Source organism: Lynx rufus, unplaced genomic scaffold (assembly GCF_022079265.1).
Source record: "Lynx rufus isolate CCGP_SWC_20201006 ecotype Redwood Valley unplaced genomic scaffold, mLynRuf1.p SCAF_24, whole genome shotgun sequence".
Classification (NCBI taxonomy): Eukaryota; Metazoa; Chordata; class Mammalia; order Carnivora; family Felidae; genus Lynx; species Lynx rufus.
The window spans coordinates 6453796-6467824 of NW_025814839.1; positions in this window are offsets into that span (position 1 = coordinate 6453796).

A 14029-nucleotide genomic window follows, 5' to 3' on the forward strand; every position below is an offset into this window, starting at 1 on the left:
GGCTCGCCATCTCACCCCCTTCTTTCCCTTTCGGCCTGTCTTTCTCTGGTGTCTCTCTGCCGGTGGTGGAGAAGAGAGAAAGAGGGAGAGAGAAGAAAGAGGCGGCAGGGCCCTGGGGTGTCAGACGCCCCCTCCCCGCGTCCCTAGCGGCCGATCCTGGAGGGTGCGAGAGGCCAGGCCTACCCCTCCTTACGCCTTCCACCGAGGTCACTGCAGGGTTTCACGAGTCTCTGGAGGCCCAAGCCCACCCCCTCCCCCACATCGCTCGCCTCCTGAGCCCGGGGCAGCTCGGCGGCGCTTTCAGGAGCGGCCCCAAATCCCCGCGATCTGGTTTTGCCTGCACTCGCCAGCCAATCTCTGCCCGGCCGCTCCGTGTAGAAAGTAGTTCTGCAGCCACAAGGCGACTGACACCCCCCCCCCCCACTCCTCACTGTCTCGGTGCCCTCAAGCGACCAGATGCACGGGAGAGAGATGTTTCACTAGGTCCTCCGCTTTCTTGGCCTCCCTTCTGTTTTGGACTTGGGAAGGGAGCTTGCTAATTTCACTCGTAAAAATCTCGACTTGCCTCTGGCCCCAGCGTGGACCGAGCGGGATTTCTGGCCCTCACATGGCCCCCTCCCTCGAATGCCTGTATTTTGCCCGTAGTTCTGACTTAACCCTGGGGTCACCCCTGTTACCGCTCCATAACCCGTCCCCCATTCTTGCTCACAAGGGGTGGGGGGGGAAGAGAGGAAAGTTTGCGGGGTTCTGGATCGAAAATGTCGACATCTTGCTAATGGTCTGCAAACTTCCGCCAATTATGACTGACCTCCCAGACTCGGCCCCGGGAGGCTCGTATTCTGCTGGGAGGCCGCGGTAACTCGGGATCAAAAGCGGGAAGGTGCGAACTCCTCTGTCTCTGCTGGGCCGTCGCGCCCCCCTCCCGGTGGGTGATAAACCCACTCTGGCGCCGGCCGTGCGCTGGGTGATTAATTTGCGAACAAACAAAAGCGGCCTGGTGGCCACCGCATTCGGGTTAAACATTGGCCAGCGCGTTCCGAAGATTTGTGCCAGGCCTGGCAGCCGGGGGAACCCACAAGGCTAGCGCGCCCCGGGACCCACGGCTTTGGCCTCCAGACGCGGGGTCTACACGGCCTTCTCTCTCTCTCTGTGTTTGCAGACCCCCACGATAGTCTCTCTCTCTCTCTCTCTCTCTCTCTCTCTTTCCCCCGCCTCACACTCAACAAAAGACATACGGGAAACATTGAAGGAGCCTGGCCTTCGGTAGAGTCTGGAAAGCGGTGTTTTAAATGTCGGAGAAGGCGGGGGGGGGGGCTTGCAAAGTTCGGAGAGGACCTACGGAACTTCTGGTGTCCCCCCCAGATAGTCCTGCACCTTGTTGCAAAAAAGAGTTTTCACTTAATTGCAGGCCTGATTTTTTTTTAATTTAAAAAACAAAACCTACCTCTATCTGTAATGCCTGCAGCGTTTAAGGAGAAGCTGTGTGTGTGTGTGTGTGTGTGTGTGTGTGTGTGTGTGTGTGTGTAGATGGTAAAGCGGGGAAGGGGCAGAGGAGCCTCAGAACAAATTTCGTGTAGGCACACACAAATGCGAATCCAAAGCACCTATCCTCATAGTCCGGGCCACCGATGCGGCAGAAAAGTTAGCCTTCCCAAAGAATCGTCCCGGGAAGCCTCTGGTTGATCCTACTTCTTCCCTATGGCACTGCCTGCCTCCAACTATAAAAGGGACAAACCGACCCCTTTGTGACCGAATGGTGTTTATCTGAAGTTTACAAAAAAAGGGGGGAGGGAGGGGGAAAGGTTGGTGGGTAGGCGGGGTGGTTTACTTTGGCAAGTTTGCTGTAAATACTCTCTTCAGCATGTGTGAGGTCTGGCGAGGGACTATTACACGCTTATTCCCTCTTAAACTTTCACCCCCCCCCTTTGCCGCCCAGCTTTTTTCAGTCCGAGGTGTCGGTAAATTGGAAACTCTGTTGACATAAAGACATCCGTGTTTCTCTAGGGGTCTGAGGCCTAATTAAGAAGTTTCCTACAGTGGTCAGGTCAACGCAGAAACTTTTACTGGGGAGGGGTTCTCTGATCGCCTGGCAGTGTAGAGATGGCTCCCTGTTTCTGCCCAGTGCCCCCCCCCCTTGCACGAGGATCTGGCCTCTTTGTTTTTGTTTTTGCTTTTGAAATTGACAAGCGTTGAAACCCACTGTATGTGGCTATAGGGCTCCCACCCCCTTTGGCCGCCCCATTCTGCTAACTGGGGACTTGATCTTCCTGTCAGAGATCCCAGGGAATCCGCTGTCTCCGGAGTGCCTAGCTTAGTGTTCGTGAGTCCTGCAAAATGCTGCCAGCAACCTCCTCCCCACCTTAGCACTCCTGTGCTACCCCAAACCCTGACTCTGCCATATGCAGCTCCGAACCCACTAGAGGACCTCAGCACAGACCACGGAAACTAGATGTTCCTCCTGGAGCTTGACGGTCGCTTCACCCACCCACCCCCTCCCCAAAGCTTGCTTTAAGAGCTCAGTTCCTCCCTGGCCGGGAGTCAGGAATCAGCCTCCCTATCTTTCCCCCCTCTGGGGGCAGGCACAAGCCTCTAGGTTGGACCAGACAGGACACCCATCTTTTGTTTCTTTTTTGGTTTTGTTTGTTGGCCGGTTGGTTGGTTGGTTGGTTGAGGTCCCGGCCTCTGTTCATCCTTCAGGACTGTGACTGTAGACCTGTATAATCTTTTTTGCTCTGTTTCTTTGACCTTTTCTCTTCTCTCCCTTGTCTCTGTCTTGTTCTGTTTCTATTTCTCCTTCCCGGCTGTCTCTACCCGCCCCCCGCCCCCCGCCCCCACCAGCCGTTAACTTCTCTTGTTCCTTCTGCTTCTGATTTGCTCTTTTCCATCCTTTCTTCATCTTCTTTCTTCCTTTCTATTTTCTCTGACTTTTTTTTTTTTTTTTGGCCCTCTCTGAATTCTCTCCTGCTTTTCTGTGTTTCTGGATTGCCCCTGTGTTCCCTCTCGCGCCCCCTTCATCTTTGCCAGTGACCAAAACAGGCTGCAAGCTCTTCTTAGGGTTCAAGCAGACAGGCCCCCCCCCCCCCCGCCATGCCCTTGGCCAGGAAGAAGACACAGTGTCCTGAGAGAAATAGGGTTGGACCCATCTGTGTAGGTTGGAAGGATCACCCAAATCACCTCCCCCCCCCCAGAGGATCTCTCTCCCTCCCTTTCTATCTCCTTTGGAAAGCAGGAGTCCAGGGTGAGGGGAGGCCCCTCTGCCCTAAAGCCCCAGCTCCTACCTCTGCCTTGCCCTAGCAGCACAGGGCCTTCCCGTAAGGCACATTTCCCTGTCCTCTGACAGCCCTCTAAATTATTGATCAGGGCGATTCAGTGCTAGAGTCTGAAGTGTGTGTGTGTGTGTGTGTGTGTGTGTGTGTGTGTGTGTGTGAAAAGGTTGTCAAAGTTGTCTAGCTTGGGGAAACAGTATTTTTAGTACGGAGGCTCACTTTGGTGCCAGTCGGTTTATGCTGTTTCTAGAGCATCATCTGTTATTCACGTAATCCCTGCTCATCATATCTCCTTTTAATGTAAATATGGTTTTGGCTGAAACAAAATGGAAAGATTTCACCCTCTGCATTATTCGTATTAGCACCTACCTTTCATCAAAGCCGATCACCCTGGAAAATGGCAAATTTGCACATGGCTAGTGAGTTAGATGAGTTGGAAGGGAAACAAGGGAGGGGGGGGATGAAGTGGGTGTGTGTTGGGGGGGAGAGTGCCTTTTATACATCTGTGAAGGGTTTTTTCCTCCCTCTCTCTCTCACAGGAAAAGGAACTAATTGTGGTTTCCTAATTTCAAACCAATCTACATCTTCAATGTTCCCTTTGTGTGTTTTACCCAATTACTTAAAGAAAAAAAAAAACAGATAATGTAATGGACGTTTCTTAGGCCAGCAGCAATGAATTCAGGAGGAAGAGGGCAGGGAATTTTTCCTCTCGTCTTATCTGACCCAGAATCAGCGAGACGCAGGCCAGAGCTGGCTTGGGCCTCAGGCACCTGTGACCACCCAACACCTTTCTTTATTCAACATCCTCTTTCCAGATTTTCAGTCCAGACAGGTAAGCAGGCAAATGGTCCCTCAGCAGTTCACGCCAGGAATTTGGCTTGTGGGGGGGGGGGTGTGTCTGAGGCTGAGGGACAGAATACTCTAAAAAGGTGGAAGAAAAAGACAACAGTACGTTCTCCAGTCCCCACCGGCAGATGGGAGGCTTCATCTGGACGGGAGAGCTTGGTTTTCCACGATTTCCCGCTTCTGCTCCTTCCCACTATTGCTGGCGGGGCTGTCTGGTGCCAGCGGCTTGGGGGCGGTGGGGTCTTGCCCTCTGAGAGCAGACGGGGCAGAGGGAACAGGGGGATGTGTAAGCGAGGGGGCATGGCTAATTAAATGGCCGCCACTGTCAGGAAGGTTGACGGGGCCAAGAAAGATGGGCTCCTCCAATTCTGCTGAACTAACCGTCCCCTTAGAGCTACAGACACGTTTTCTCAATTTGAGCACAATATCCATTACTATTTCCCGTACTGGGTTTCAATTAAAGAGGATCAGAGCAGAGAGGGAAGGCAAGAGATAAATGAAAGAGAAGAGTGGGTGCAGAAGTGTGTGTGTGTGTGTGTGTGTGTGTGTGTGTGTGCGTGTGTGTGTGTTTCCTCTCCATTTTCTTCTAGTAGCTGCTCCTTGTGAGCCATCCAGTTGGCCTATGTTCTGAAAGTCATGTTTTCGTATCTCCCCAACCCATTAGGAGATAACATACTCAGACAGTCTTTCCTATCCATTGGAGCCCCCAAAACGTAGCTGTCCCTGGGAGAGCTATGGCTTTGGGGAGGGATTGGTCTTTCCTATGTGGGCGCGAGGTTCCAAGGACTCGAGGGGTGTGAGCCTGGAAGGCTCACACGTTTTACTGTCACATTGAAAGCTGCTAAAACCCTATCTGCCTTGAACAATCCTATGGGAAACATAACCTCTTGTGGGTCTGGGGCAGAGGGTGGCGGGGGAGTGATTTCACCTGCTTCTCCGGCTCCCTCGCCTGGCAGGTGGGGGACTTGGAAACCGGTGGCCAAGGCTAGGGTGTGAGTCTTAGGTTCAGGATGGTGACTCCAGGCCTGGTCTATCCCTGAGCAGCTAGCTGCCTCACGCCCAGGGAAACGCTCTGGCCCAACTCACTCCTCACAGTTTGGAACCAAGCCCCAGCTCCGTCTCTGTGATCGCTGACCCCGCGCCGTGGCCACTCAGAAAAGGGGGCGGGGGTCGCTGAACCTCAGTGTCAGTCTTAATTACCTGACAATCTGGGTAGCCTCCTCCTCTGTGTCGCTGAAACAAACTTGAGGCCTCAACAATGTGCCTTTAAGTCGCTGCCTTGCCTGCAAACTAATCTTCCCAGCCTTCAAATAGTACATAACAAATCCTGCCTGAGTCTCGTAGAACATCCAGGGAGCGATGGGGGGGGGGGGGGTGCAGCGCAGCTGGAGGGACTGTTGTCTCTCTCCCAACCTGAGCCCGAGGTTTGGGTGACACTTGTGACCTTAGAGACCCCAGAAGCCTTTCCAAGGTTCCAGCTTGGGGTTTGAATAAATAACCGAGAGCTGGAGAAGTTTCTCTCTCTTTTCCTTTTACCTTTTAATTTATTTTTAAGAGGAGGAAGACAGAGGCAAAGACACACACATACATAGAAAGAGAAAATGTTTGCAATTGTCAAAGCGCTTTCCCCAAGACCTGCTTTTTTTTCTGGTGCCCAGACCTCAGTGCATTTCATCTCCAAGCCAAATATTAAAAACCCTGGCAGGCGCGCGGGCAGAGAGCAGCGGCCTTCTCGATCTGGGAACCTCTCCTGGCAACGTCCTTTCCTCCTTTCCCCTGGAAAAGGAAAACTTGCGGCCCCCAGGAAGGAGCGTGAGGCAGCGACAGCCCAGAGCTCCCCATCCAGGTCCTGTGGACGACGGGGTCCGGCCCCCGGGGTGCTTCGCCTCGCGCGGCAGCCGCCTTACCCCGGTTCCAAATGCGGAAGCTGGACGCGTTCCGTGCGGCTCCAGGCCTCGCCCAGCACGGAACCCGAGGAGACACTCGCTGCCTCGGATTACACCCGCACCCAGGGGTGGAAGGGTCGAGACTCGGGTCTGCCCCCCCGCCCCCCGGAACGCCGCACCGGCCCTCCAGGGAGCCAAGAGGCCCCGGGCAGGCCGGCCTACCCCGATCTCCTGTCGCCAGGAGGTCCCGCCGGCCGGGAACGCGCGACCCGCGCGCACTGGCTCCCCGCGCTGGTTACCTGCTCTCCCTCCGCAGCTACCGGGGCGGGGCGAGGCGAGGCGAGACGAGGCGGGCTCCCCGGCGCGAGTGCAGAAAGCGCGCCGGCCCCGTCCGCGGAACGCAGGCCCTTTTCCCGTAGCTCAAACTAGGGTTACAGGGGTTCCGTGAGGAGCCCTCCTTCTCCCCCCCCCGCCCCCCACCAGCTCCGAGTTGTCCTTTTCCAGCATTGACTCCCACCCCCACCCCCCTGCTTGCAAAGGACAAATCCGGGGTGGATACTAAAGACCTTAAGTGCTGGGGGTGCAGGGGTTACCAAAAATAGAGGAGAAACGCAGCGCTCTCCGGCTCTCAAAGTGATGGAAAACCCACTGCGAGGAGATAGCCTCCCGGGGAGAAAAGCAGGGCTCGGAGGCCGCCGAGCAGAGCCGGGAGAGAATCTTCGCGTACAAAGGGAGGAGGGTGGGGTGCGAGGGAACTTCTCCTCTCCCACCGCTGGGGTGTGTTTTTACATGTTTTCTTAGCAGCGAGTTCTATAAACAGGTCAGCCCTACACTGCCAGCCGAGGGAGTTTGAGGCCGTGCCTGGATCCGAGTGTAGACGCCTCTCTTTCCCACTCGCCCCCCTGCAGGCCAAAGGCGCTGGGGGCGCTGGGGGCGAGGGCCGGGAGCCAGAGGCGGGTGCGCTGCCCCCCACTTCTGACTTGGAGGGGTACAGTTGCTTTTGAAATAGCTGCTCTCGTCTTCAGACGGTAAAATATGAGTTCCCCACATGTCTGACTCTGGTCTTCTGGTACCTCAAGCAGGGTTTGGGTAGTTTGGGGGTGGGGGGGGGTCGTGGTGCTCTAATTACCTCTGAGCTGAGTGGGGGTGGGGCGGGGGGATTCTCTCTTTCCAGCTCGGCCCTGCTGGGGTGCCGGGGCGCATTATTAAACCCAGACGCTCCGTCCAGGAATTGGGGCCATGAGGAAAAGATTTACAATTAAGCCAATTGGGGCCGAATGCAGCCATCCAGGTTTGCAGGTGTAAATAATGCCTTGGGTTTTCTTTCTTTCTTTCTTTCTTTCTTTCTTTCTTTCTTTCTTTCTTTCTTTCTTTCTTTCTTTCCTTCCCTTTCCAAGTGACTTCATTTCACCCCCACCCCACCCCGGCAAGATTCTAGTATTTTAGAGCAAAGTGAGGAGGAGGAAGAACGGTGGGGTCAAGTTAGGAGTTTTCTATTAGACAAGTTAAAATATGATGTTGGACTCACTTTTACGTCCGTGTCTTAATGCCGGGATTAACCAGGACAGGAGCCTCTATTTCATTTCTCCATCTAGAATTCGAGAATTGTTGGGGCCCTTGAAACGCCTTCTGAGGGTGGGTTATGATACTTTTAATTTTTAGGGAATGAGACAGATTTCTGTAACAGGGATATTGGAGCTGACTTACTATAAACTCTTTTTGGTCGTAGAGATCAGGTTCGGGAGGGGTGAGGGGCGAAGGAAATCCCTCTTATTTGGGATATCAGAAGATCGCCCCAAACTGAATCTGGAGGAGAGGAGGGGCCGAGCTTTCTGAGAACAGAGTCACATACCTTTCTAGCGTTCATTTTTAGATCTCCTTAATGCTTGGGAAGCCACGTATGGGTCCCACTCAGAGGCTATATTCTATTGCATTATTTAAACAGAATATGCATGTGTGGGACATTCCAGGTAGCTCCAAATATGAAATTAAATCTCAGATTTAAAAATGGCATTGCAATCACACCCCACGGGCAGACTCCCATTGGATCAACGCAGACGGAGTTAAATTTGTTTTTCAGCTACACAGTTACTCCTTTTCTCTCCCAGCAAGAAAGTCTGCCTGTTACAAATTACCAGGCAGTTGGAGCATAGGCCCCCCACCTCCACAACTGTTGTTCGGTATGCTTCGTCTTGCACTAACCCTCTCCATAATACATGTAATATGTGTATACACAGGCAGTTTTCCAAAAAATTAGCGATAACATCCCGGGCGTATAAAGAATGGTCTGTCTCTCCCTCTGCATTTAAGATTCGGTGCGCGCTACGTTGCTCCCTCCGGAGCCCCCGTCTCGGGGGATTGGTGCCCACGGGAATCTCGCGGGGAGGAGGTTCCCCAGCCTCGGTTGCACGCAAGGGCACGGAGTCAAAGCGGCTGACTCCAGCCAGGATAAGGTCATAGGTGTAGAATTAGGGAGGCAGGACTTAACACGTCCGTCCCGCGGCGAAGGGAGAGCAAGCGTCACCCAGCCCGGGCTGAAACCCCCCAGCCGCCACCGGAAGGTTTTCCGGGCAGTGGTGGTGCAAACACCTTTTTTTTTTTTTTTAATTCTTTCTTCTTTCTTTTCTTTTCGTCCGCCTTTAAAAAATTCCCAGCCCAGTGCATATGTTGGGCATAAATAAAAGGGGGAGGGTGGTGTTGAACGCTGGGTGAACCCGAATCAGCCTGAAGCAGCGCGGGAAGTACGCGGGGAGGCGTGGGAGATAGATGGGCCCTAATTTGGGGGGGGGGGAGGAGGGCAGGTGGGGGGTGGGGAAAGGGGCTGCCGCTCGCTTGGAAACCTGCGCGAAGCTCTCCGGCGACCTCTGCGAAGGGTGCCCCTGGCGTCTCGCCGCTGGATGGCGCTCGGCGGAGACGCGGCGGGCGGACCTCCGCCCTCCGAGCGCCCCGCAGGGCCGGAGCCAATCTCCGCCGCCGCCGCGCGGGGTTGGGACCTCAGTTTTGAGCTTCCGCAGTGGCAGTTCCGGAGGCACCGGGAGGCCAAAGCTGTTCCTGGAGGCTGCGGCGGGAGAGGGGGCACTCACGGTCTGCCAAACCTGGAAGGTGGATCCAGAGAGGCCGGGCTAGAACCGGGATGTGGGGGAAGAGGGTTCTCAGGGCAAACTAACGCCTCGTTTCCTAGGCGCCACGCGCGCGCGCGCGCGCGCGCGTGTGTGTGTGTCTGGGGAGAGTGGTCTGCAAAGGAGGACAGCCGGGTGCATGTGGAGTTGCAAAAAGGGAACACGGTTTGCGGAACCTGACGGTCCCGCACCCCCTCGTGCAAAGGCCAATCCGGTTCTCACCGGCCCCCTCCAGACAGGCTCGATGGAAATCAGCGTGGCTGGCCTTACCAGCCTGAATTGTACCTGTAATTGGGAATGTCAGGGTTGGAGTGCACCCCAGCCAAACGGAGCCCTCATTTGGAAGTGTCCCTGAAGGTGCGGGAGATCTCTTGCGCAGAAATTCACCCAGCACCTGGTGAGCTCTTACTGTGTGCCAGGCACTGCGTTAGACTTTATGATCTGGTCAAAAGTTACTTAAAGAGCTAGAAAGTGGGGGGTAGGGGGGCTGGGGGTGGAAAATCAGCCATAACCAAAGAGGTATATTGGCTACATGGTCCAGCTAGGCGTGGCTAATATTAGGTCTTTATTTTCCAAGTTCCTGGAAGGGAAGGAGAGGACTGACTCATCCTTTCTCTGACTCCGATCACAGTGCTTGGCAATTGGTAGGTGCCCAGTACATAATCTTTCCATACAGGAATAAAAGTCAATGAAGAAAGGGAGAGAGGGACTAACGGGGCTTCTCCGCGCTTTTGAAAACAAATGACTATTCCCAAAGTGCACTTTTAAAAAACCAGCATCAAACTGATTAGTTGCCCCCCAGACGGATTCTGATATGTAAGGCGAAACAGTGAAAATGTGGTAGTGAGAAGACAAGTTTGGTCCAATGGATAGACACATCCACTAGGTCATTCCCCAAATATTGACTGGGGGGCTTTCTCTGTCCACGCAGTCTGCTAAGCCCTGGAGACCCTGGGTCCCGGCTGGCTTGATGCTTGTTGTCGTGAACTTTATCCACTGCGGTGAGTAGAATATATATACATTTCCATTTCAGAGAGGAGGAAAATCGAGGCCCAGGAAGGGCGGGGTGGGAGAAGGTTTACATTCAACATCTCAGGCAGGAAGGCCAAACTCAGTCCAGCCCCAGCTTTTCTGCGTGCTGGGGGGGGGGTCGGGCCAGGTGGTTTTTCCGATCCTGGGAAGAGGCAGCAGCGTCTGGGAGCCCTGAAAATGCCAAAGGGCCCTCGAGGTCGTCGCAGGTGCCAGGCAGTTTTCAGGAATCAGTCTACACCCTGATGAGGTTTCGCAAAGGACTTCCCCAGATCTGCTCCCTGAAGCTCTGCGCTCCGGGCCGTACTGGAAGATGTAACCTCCAGACTCTCCCATCCGTTTCTCCCAGACAGCGCCTACACCTTGCCTAGGACTGGGCAGTGCTGTGTCGCTCTTCACGGATAGGGACTGTGGGAGAGAGTCTGGCCCAAGGTCACAGTGCTAAAAGTGACAGCGAAGAAGCCTTTACAACGCCCCCCCCCCCGCCAGGATTTTCTGTTTCTTTGCAGACCTCTTCCCTCATTAGTAGCCCAGCGACCAGCTCAGTCTGGCACGCGCCGGGCGTTCATCCAGTGTTTGTTGATTGAATAAACGAATCCTTGTTTGTTTGTTTTTGGGTTCTAAATATAGAACAGAACTAAAAAATGACACCATGATCGCGTAAAGAGGAGTGAGGTGAGAAGCTCGTTTTCCCGACGCGCTGCGCGAGGGTGCGGCGGGCACGGGTCACCCGGGCGTTCTGGCGCCCAGGGCCACTTGCCACTAGCTTTACCAAGACGGCGGCTGTGATTTCCTTTCGTCTCTAGTTCAGTCCCAGACTTCGTTCGGTTGATCGATGATGGAGACGAGCTGACCCACCGTTGAGGTCAATACAATCGATGAGGTCCCCACAAGCGCTGGGAAATCAGCCTCGCTGCTGAGCGCTGGCTTCCAACTAGAGCTTTCGGGATTTGGACTTTCTCACTCTCTCGCAGCCGGGATGGGGGTAAGGTGGGCGGGAAGAAGCCTCCAGTCCCACCCGAGTGAGCCTCTGGGTCCACCGGGCAGGGAGAGCGCCACTGGCACCCAGCCCCGCCTAGCCCTCGAAAAGCCCCGCTGGTAGGTTTCGTCCGCCAGCATCTTGGCCTTGGAGTCAAACACCAGGATCGCTACGGCAACGGGTCTGCGCTCCTTAGCCCGGGGTTCCCTCCTCATCTTCGAAACGGGGTTTTTATGAAATGCCCTTTTCCGAAGACAACATTTGGGAAAGGCTCAAGTGAATGGTAATGTTCTAAGAACGTTTCCGCCCATCAGCTCATCAAATACAACAATCGGAGGAGGCAGGTGTCTTCCCAGTGAGCTCCAGTCTCCAGAGAGGAGGAAACTGAGTCATGCAGGGAGATATAAAGACTTGCCCCGGGTTTCACAGCTCTTTCGTCTCTTGTGGAGCTGGGATTCCACCTGGGGATGCTCTGGTTCATTTTTTGGCTTTTAACGGGGAGGCAGTAGGTGCCCCGCGCGCGCACGCACAGTAGGTGCACAGTGGCCATCTATCTCCTTTCCTTTTTTGCCCTTTATGGGGAGAAATTCCATTTAACCCTCGCCCAGGCAGATCTGGAAACTGCCCTAGCCCGTCGGTCCCTTCCTGCTGGAAGCAAATGCGATTGGTTGGGCGGGGTGGGGGGAGGAGGGAGTGACAGGCTGACAATCCTTCTTAAACTCTGGCAATCCAGCGCTTTGAAGACTTTTTTTTTTTTTTTTTATACGTAGGAAGGAGGGTGAGGGTGTGTGTGTGTGTGTGTGTGTGTGTGTGTGTGTGTAGAATCAATATGGTCCAGACGGCCCTTCACAAAGGGGCTCCAGGCGGGCGCCTAGGCCTCACGGCCCCCGCCCCACCGCCCGCGGCGAATTAATTGGGCCCCGAAAGAAGAGGCGACCTAGCTTCCAGTTAATTAGTCAAGAAATGAATCAAGCCCCAGCGGCCAGGCAAAGCCCCCTGGGGCGCGGGTTTTGTGCAAGCCAAATTGGTCGGTGGGGAGCTCCCCTTGGGCCGGGTGGGGCGCGGTGGGGAACAGAGCTGGGGCGCCTCTGGCCGTCCTGCGCCCGGCGCCTTGCGCCCGGAGCGGGTTCGCGCACTCCCGCGGGCTCTCGCTTCCGCCGTCTGCTTCCCCGTTTCTGTGTCTCTCCTCTTGCTTGTCTTTTTCCCCCCGCTTTCCGTCGGGGCCTTCGCCTTCTCTCCGGCTCCCTCAACGTTGCTCGGGTTTCGGGTTTCCTGCTTTCCCTCCCTCGGCGCAGCGCCTCTCGCCAGGATCTCCGCCCGGGACGTTTCCCTCTAAAGCCCCAGGCTCAGCCCAGCAGGAGCTGGAGCTGGGTGGTTTGGGGACAGCGCTGGGGATGCTGCGAATCGTTGACTTAGGGAGACGAGGTGGAAATGAGCACCGGCTTTGGATCCCTGAGGCCTGCAGTGTTGTGCTGGGGACACGGACTCTTCGTCCTGCGACACCTGGCAGCCAGGCTCTTAACGGCGGTTCGGGGAGCCGTCCGCGCGGTTTTGAAAGGGTCTGTTCACCAGTCCCCTGTGTCCGCCTATGAGGGACAGTTAGCGCAGACCCGCAAAACACGAGGAATGATTGGGCGCTGGCTGTGTGCATTCCTCCTCCGGCATCTCCAGTCATACCCTGTCAGCCCAGGCAGGGCAGCTCAGGGGTTTTCGTCAAAAGCAGTCCCGTTGGAGGGAGCGGAGGGGAGGAACAAACAGTAAACCCAATTATTTCAAGGTCTTTGTGCGCCCTGTGCCAGCTTCCTGAACTAAAGGTATGGCGTCCAGGGCTCAGAGACGGGAAGTGATTTTCCTGGCGGTACACAGCAAAGGGGAGGCGAGGCTGAGGATTCTATCCTCTAGGGAGGCATTGAGTGCCCGGATCATTTGTCCTCCTGGCCTGGCCTGGCCCAGGATGTTTCCGGACAGAGCGAGGGTCATCAGGACCACGTTGCCTCCTCCAGCGTGGCGCTAAGGCTCAAGCCTCTCCTGAACTCTGCATTTCTCTCCCTTCTCTCTGTCTTTCTAGCCGCGTCTCTGCTTTGGACTCTCTCTCTCTCTCTCTCTCTCAATTGCGCATGGAATCCGGACTCAGGCTGAGGTCAGGACGTCCATCTGCCGCCTACCGCCAGGATCCGAGCTGCGGAAGCAAATCCATTTCGATTCCATGCCCTCCCGGCTGTGCCCACCGCCCGGCCCCATTCCCAAGCCGCATCCATGAAGTCCTAGACCCCGGCGGATGCTTTTGGTGAATGCACGGCTTCCCACCAGCAGCCCCTAACCGCGATTTTTCTTTCTTCTTTTGCCGACTTGGCCGACTTAGGCTTCGCTCAAGGCCCAGAGGTGCCTGCGCCGCGCTTGGCCACGCTCCCCGCGTCTCTCTGGAGGCCCGGGACTGTGGTTTCCGCTCGCAGTGTCCCTGCCTGGCGGGCATGCGGCAACTTGGCCAGCTTCCCGCGCACGCGCTTGGCGCCAACCGCTTTAGGCCTCAGTTTCCCCGCTCCTTTCGGGTTGGAGATGAGCCGAAGTACGCGGTTAGAGGAGGAGGAATGGCGATTGGATGGATTGGATCGGTTAGCGGCGGGGCTGCATTGCTGGTTGGGGGCAGGGGGGCGGAGTCAAGGCGAACGTTGGCCGCCTTTCCCTCTCCACCTCTCCGCGCACTTTTACCCACGTCCCCGCACACAGGAGATGAAACGCTCCCCACACTAGGAATGGAGCCACCGACTGCCATGACCCCCGCCATGCCACCCCACATCCTGATGGAGCGCGGCTGGCAGTGTGGGTGGGTCCTGCTGTAGGTGAGGACAAGCCAGGTCCCAGCCAGCAGGTGCACGTTTGCTGAGCGTGAGCGCAGGACAGGTT